Raw genomic sequence first — 5,845 nt, forward strand, 5'->3', positions numbered from 1 at the left:
TCCATTGCCTGTTCTGGGCTGTTTCCTATTGTGCTTCTTGCGTTCACCTGCAGGGACTGTGTCCTGCCAGAGATGTTGTCCAAGCTCCTCCATCAGAAACTCTCCCAGTGCCAGATTTTGCGCATACCAGTGGGTCCATGAGCCAGTCCTACTCAGTTCACCTCCTGTCCTAGCAGGAACAGTGGCTTTTCCTGACTGACCTTCAACCCAATCTGGTTCTTTTTGTTGGATGTTTCAACCCAGCCACGGCTCTTCCATACCTCCATACAGCTCACACATGGTTCAGTAACGGCTGAGACCTAGCCTAGTCTGTCACACATCTCCCCTGGTCCTCCAGAGCACCAGATGGTGTTGGAGTCTGGCCCGGCTTGGTGCTTCCATCTCAGTCCGCACTCGTGCCAAGTGAGATTACAACTGTTTCCTGATCAGAACGCAGCCCCAATTCCAGCCCATGCCCTCCTTGGTGGGAACCCCAACCCAGCTAAGGTGTCCTCTTAGCTCCCCAACCGGGCCTATTCCCAGCCTTAGATCACGTGCAGGCCAGTGGTTGCTCTGACTCAGCTTGGCAGAGCCCCTCACTTGTCCTGGCCCGTTAGATGCTGTGGCTTAGCTTCCCTGTCTCACACAGATCAGTAGGTACAAGGGCCTACTTGGCATGACCTATGCTCCAACTTGATTTCTGTTGTTTCTTGTGAGTTAAGGTTTGTTCAGCCCTGCCCATTCTGCCCCCTTCCAGTGGCAGCCCGGCCCACCCCACATCCTGTTTTAGGATGCACAATCAGGTGCTGCTGCCTTTACGTGCCCTGACTGTTGTGGGTTCCTTTACCTGTGAGTGATGGCAGGTGGGATGGTCACACCTAGCTTAGTCCATCACAACCTCAGCTTGCGAGCTCACCAGGGGGACTTGTATTTCCACAGGATTGGGCCCACACAACCGCACAGAGTCTACCCCCAGACCCAAGGTCTCTCACTTGCTGGATAGTGTCTTGACCCTGCCAAATGTGACCACTCCGCCACTCCGCCAAACAGTCGGGTAATGGTACCTAACTCTGCCAAAGAGGCCCCCATCCATAGCTTTGGTGTGGGCTGGGGTGTGGCGATCAGGGATGTTCTATGCTACCAGCCCATCTCTGGATTCCTAATTGTGGTGGTGAATCTGTCTAACCCAAATTAACTTCTGGATACTTCCCTCCAAACCACCAGGTCTCAGTCACCATGCATGCCTGAAATGTTCATGACTCTGTCACTGGGAATCACGCAAAATTCACTTCTCACCCACACTATAACTGGCCTTAGTTGTGGGTGTCCCCAGGCAGCAACTTAAAAACCCCAGACTTCGCTGCCAGGCGGCCAGCAGGATTTACCCTGAGGGAAGAGCTCTCTTGGGTCCTGAGGAGGCCGGGGACTCATTCATTGCCTTCCTGCAGTGTCTTTGGTGTGAGCCCCCAGCATTGTGTCCAACCTGGCAGAGGCACCACCCACAGCCGCCACACTGCAGGGAGTGGCAGTTGCCCCCCACCCCAAGGCCCAAACCAAAATAAATAAATATTTTTAAAAATTCATGGAATAGGGCCCGGAGGCGTGGCCTAGCAGTTAAAGTCCTCGCCTTGAAAGCCCCGGGATCCCATATGGGCGCCGGTTCTAATCCTGGCAGCTCTACTTCCCATCCAGCTCCCTGCTTGTGGCCTGGGAAAGCAGTTGAGGATGGCCCAATGCATTGGGACACTGCACCTGCGTGGGAGACCTGGAAGAGGTTCCAGGTTCCCGGCTTTGGATTGGCGCGCATCGGCCCGTTGAGGCTCACTTGGGGAGTGAATCATTGGACGGAAGATCTTCCTCTCTGTCTCTCCTCCTCTGTGTATATCTGGCTGTAATAAAATGAATAAATCTTTTAAAAAATTCATGGAATAATGTTTAAAAAATATATTAACAGTCTCATGTCTATGTGGTAGCATAATATTTTTGCTTTTAATTAAATTTTCAATCTTTTTTCCAAAAGAATGTGATTTCCAACTTTCTTTTTGTTTTCAAGTTTATTTGAAAATGAATTATGGAGAGAGTGGAAGTTACAGAAAGGTTTTCCATCTGCTCTTTCATTCCCAAGATGCATGACAGAAGCCCAGTCACTCAAGCCATCAAGCACTGCATTTCCCAGGCCTTCAGCAAGGAATAAGGTTGGCAGTGGAGTAGATGGACCATGAACTGGCTCTCCTGAGAGATTCTCATAAGGCAGGAGGGCCATTTATGCCCTAAGGGAGCCCCTTCAGCATTTTCTGATTCCTATACCTCTCACCCAACATTATTTGCAGGTTTCTCCCTTTCTCTCAGCTAAACCCCAATTCAGGCAATCAAGAATTCTGTCTTCATTTCTTCATGGGAGCCAGAATAGAGCAGGTACAAAAAGCAAGCCTGTATGTTCTTTTGAATTTCAAAGTGAAGATTTTAAGCCATGACAGAGAAGTTTGAAAATTACAGAAATTTGTGTCTTGTTGATTTCTGAAGTGTTCTCTCAATGGTAACAGTGTATTATAATTTTTTTGTTGTCATTTATCAGTATTTTTCCAGGCTTTCCAATTTGAGAAGATAAGGATGCCAGTTAAGGGTTGATAAAAATGTGGAACTTGGGCTTGGTCTCTGAGAAGTACTCTTGTGTCTTCCCCTTCCCTTTAATCCTCATTCTGGGGAAAGCAAGAATAGGGGTTCAGGTTTATTCCATTTTCATGTAATCCCAAGGAAACACTAATGTGTTACTATCTCCTTTGTACCCAATGGCTCAGGAGGAGTAACATGCTTGTGTGTAGTATGTCCAGCCAGAGAAGATTCAGGCAGCGTGACATTGCTTTCTTCAAAAGAATGTGTTTTAACAAATGTTAATATTTTCTTTATATTCTAAATGAGCATATAATCTCCTACATAGTCACATCAAATCTCCAGCAGTGACTTCAATAGAACTGTGCCTGGAGTCATATGTAGCCCGATTACATCACTACTGTAAAAGTTGTTGATGTTTAGGGCTGCTGTGCGCCTCAATAAGAATTCCAAATGCCACTATGTGACTTAAATTTTAGGTCAAAGAAGAAAGCCTATACTATGTTTTGAAAAATAAGAGTGTCCGAGAATCAAGATGGCAGAATAGGGTAAGGACATGTTTAAACAGATGGAAAAACTTTTAATCGGGATGAAGCAGAGAGGACACATTCCAGGAAATAGGAGAGGACAGAACCACAGCAGAGGGGTACCTGGAGACTGACAGACACAGGAAAGCAGCGGACACAATGGCATGGTGTTGCAGTGGTATTCAGCTAACAGCGATCTGAACTCCACCAGCAACCAGGTGGGAAGGGGCTTTCACTGGGAGCTTGGGAGGTGAAACCAGTCAAAAAACTGTCCGTCCTGCTGGTCCATTTGGTTTGATCAGGAGCAGAGACAGAGTGGCAGATCCCAGACAGGCAGTGCGAGAACAGGGTGGATTTCACAGCCCCTTAGAGCTGAATTGGGCGCCATTTTCCGTAAGGGAAAGGACTGAGCATACGCTGAGCTGGGAGTGAACTCATTTCTGACTCAGTGAACTACAGCAATGTGGCATTCTACGGGTTCCACCCAAGACAGGTCTGGGTAGCCCTAAGACCTGACGGCCAGCAGATCAAGAATTCTAGTAGTGGTACGTCAGGTGGCATTTTGTACACTGTGGCAATAGCTTTAGGACTGCAGAGGACAACAGTGAACTGCGCATGTGCTGAGCTCGCAAGAACTTGTTGAGGTCCGTGGATTGCACTGGTCCCGCAGGAAAATAATACTGACTGTGTCATCGTATGGGTCAAAACAGGTCCGTGTGGCACCCAGACCTAACGTCCAACAGGTTCCAACAAGATCAGCTCCACCAACAACCTAACTATATAGGACACCTGGTGTCTCTCTAATCCTGGGACCTGCTCCAACTGAAAGTGGGAGAAAGGTTGCAGAGACAATGGTGCAGCCTCAGCATGGTATCACAGGAGGTGGTGAGTGGTGATCCAGGAGCTGGGGCTGTGGAGACCACGGTGGAAATCTAACATAAGAACCCAGACCTGGAACTCACTGGAGGTTGTGGCACAAGTGGCTGCAAGAAAAGTTGTGTACCAACCGCAATAAGTAAAATCGCATTGTAGACCTATGGGTGACACAGCTTAGAAACCTGCCCCAAGGAGAAGACTCTGCTAACCAGAAGTGAAATGACTAAGAGCAAAAGAAAAGACAAAGGCACAATGAATATTACCAATAATATTTTGTGGCTTTTGTTTTGTGGCTTTTCATTTAAGGGGATGTATAGTAGCTGTGTAATGGAGACTGTCATATCTAGTAACAGGTCATTTTCCTTCATGGCATTGTAGATTTCTATTTTTCTTTCTATTGTTGATTTTGTATTATGACTTTTCATTTGAGGGGATGTGTAATAGCTGTAAAATGGAGACTAACATCCAGATGTGAAGACACAATGTAGTCTGCATTTCTACTTCCAGACAAAGATGAACTTAGAATGAAACTGTTCACTATATCTTGACAATACGATGCTGCCCACAATGATGGACATATGACTGAGTATGAAGAACCATATTTTACTAATGATATAGAGGAACTTGGTGGGGGGGAGGGAATTTGGGAGGAGAAAAGGGAACTCCCAGGAGCCTATGGAACTATATCATAAAAAGATAATAATAAAATGTAAAAAAAAAAGAAAAAAAGAAAAATAAGAGTATCCAAAAGAACATTATATTTTATTCATTAAGTGTGTGTATGCATGCACTTATATGTGTGTATACATGGACATGTATAACCATTTCCTACATTCATGTACTTGTTTTCATTTGCAAGAAAACTTACGTTTTGTGGCATGCATTTATAAAAGTGATATTTGTGAGTCTAGCATGCTGGCATAGTATGCTAATCTTCCATCTGCGGCGTCTGCATCCCACATGGGCACTGGTTCAAGTGTTGGCTGTCCTACTTCTGATCCAGCTTCCTGCTTTTGTCCTGGGAAGACAGTGAGTATTGACCAAAGACCTTGAATCCTTGCACTCACATGGGAGATGTGGCTCCCAGCTTTGAACCAGCCCAGTTCTGGTTGTAGTGATCATTTAGGGAATGAACTAGTGGATGCAATCTCTCTCTTCCTCTCTCTCTTTCTGTAACTTCAATTTCAAGTAAAATAAATAAATCTTTTGATAAAAAAAATGATACGTGTATATTCTCATGAGTACTCATTCCAGTACTTATTCCTAAGCAGACATCAGCGTTTCCAATTGGATATAGAAAAACTAAAATACATGCTTAACATAAACAAACCACCAAGAATGCAATGAAACTGTTCTCTTCTGAAGTAGAAGTGAGTGGAGAAACTGATGATGGGCTGATGAGAAGTACTTTAAATCATCCGTCTAGTGTAGGAACCTGGGAATTTAGTATTAAACATCACCTTAATTTAAAATTGTGCATAAATTTTTACCTAATCTGTCTACTTATTTATCTCCTTGCTTGTTTACTTAATAGAACATTAAACTAGATTAGCTTTCTTGCAAATCTACACAACTTAAAGCTTTCTCTATGACCAGCTCATGAACACATAGGAAACCTTGCTGAATATTAGCTTCATAGGGGAACTCAGTGAGGGGGAAGAAGCTTGGGGAGCAGATAAGGGAAATCCCAGGGACTATGGCCCTGTATCATAAAGTGAAAATAATAATAATAATGATAATAATAGAAGTAAAATTTAAAAAGCAGCATATAATTTGGAATGTAACCATACTGCCAAAAGAGAAAAAAAATCCTATGTAGCAGAAGGAAAAGTTTTTAGTTTTTTTTTTTAATT

The sequence above is a fragment of the Ochotona princeps genome, chromosome 10 (genome assembly GCF_030435755.1).
Source record: "Ochotona princeps isolate mOchPri1 chromosome 10, mOchPri1.hap1, whole genome shotgun sequence".
Lineage (NCBI taxonomy): Eukaryota > Metazoa > Chordata > Mammalia > Lagomorpha > Ochotonidae > Ochotona > Ochotona princeps.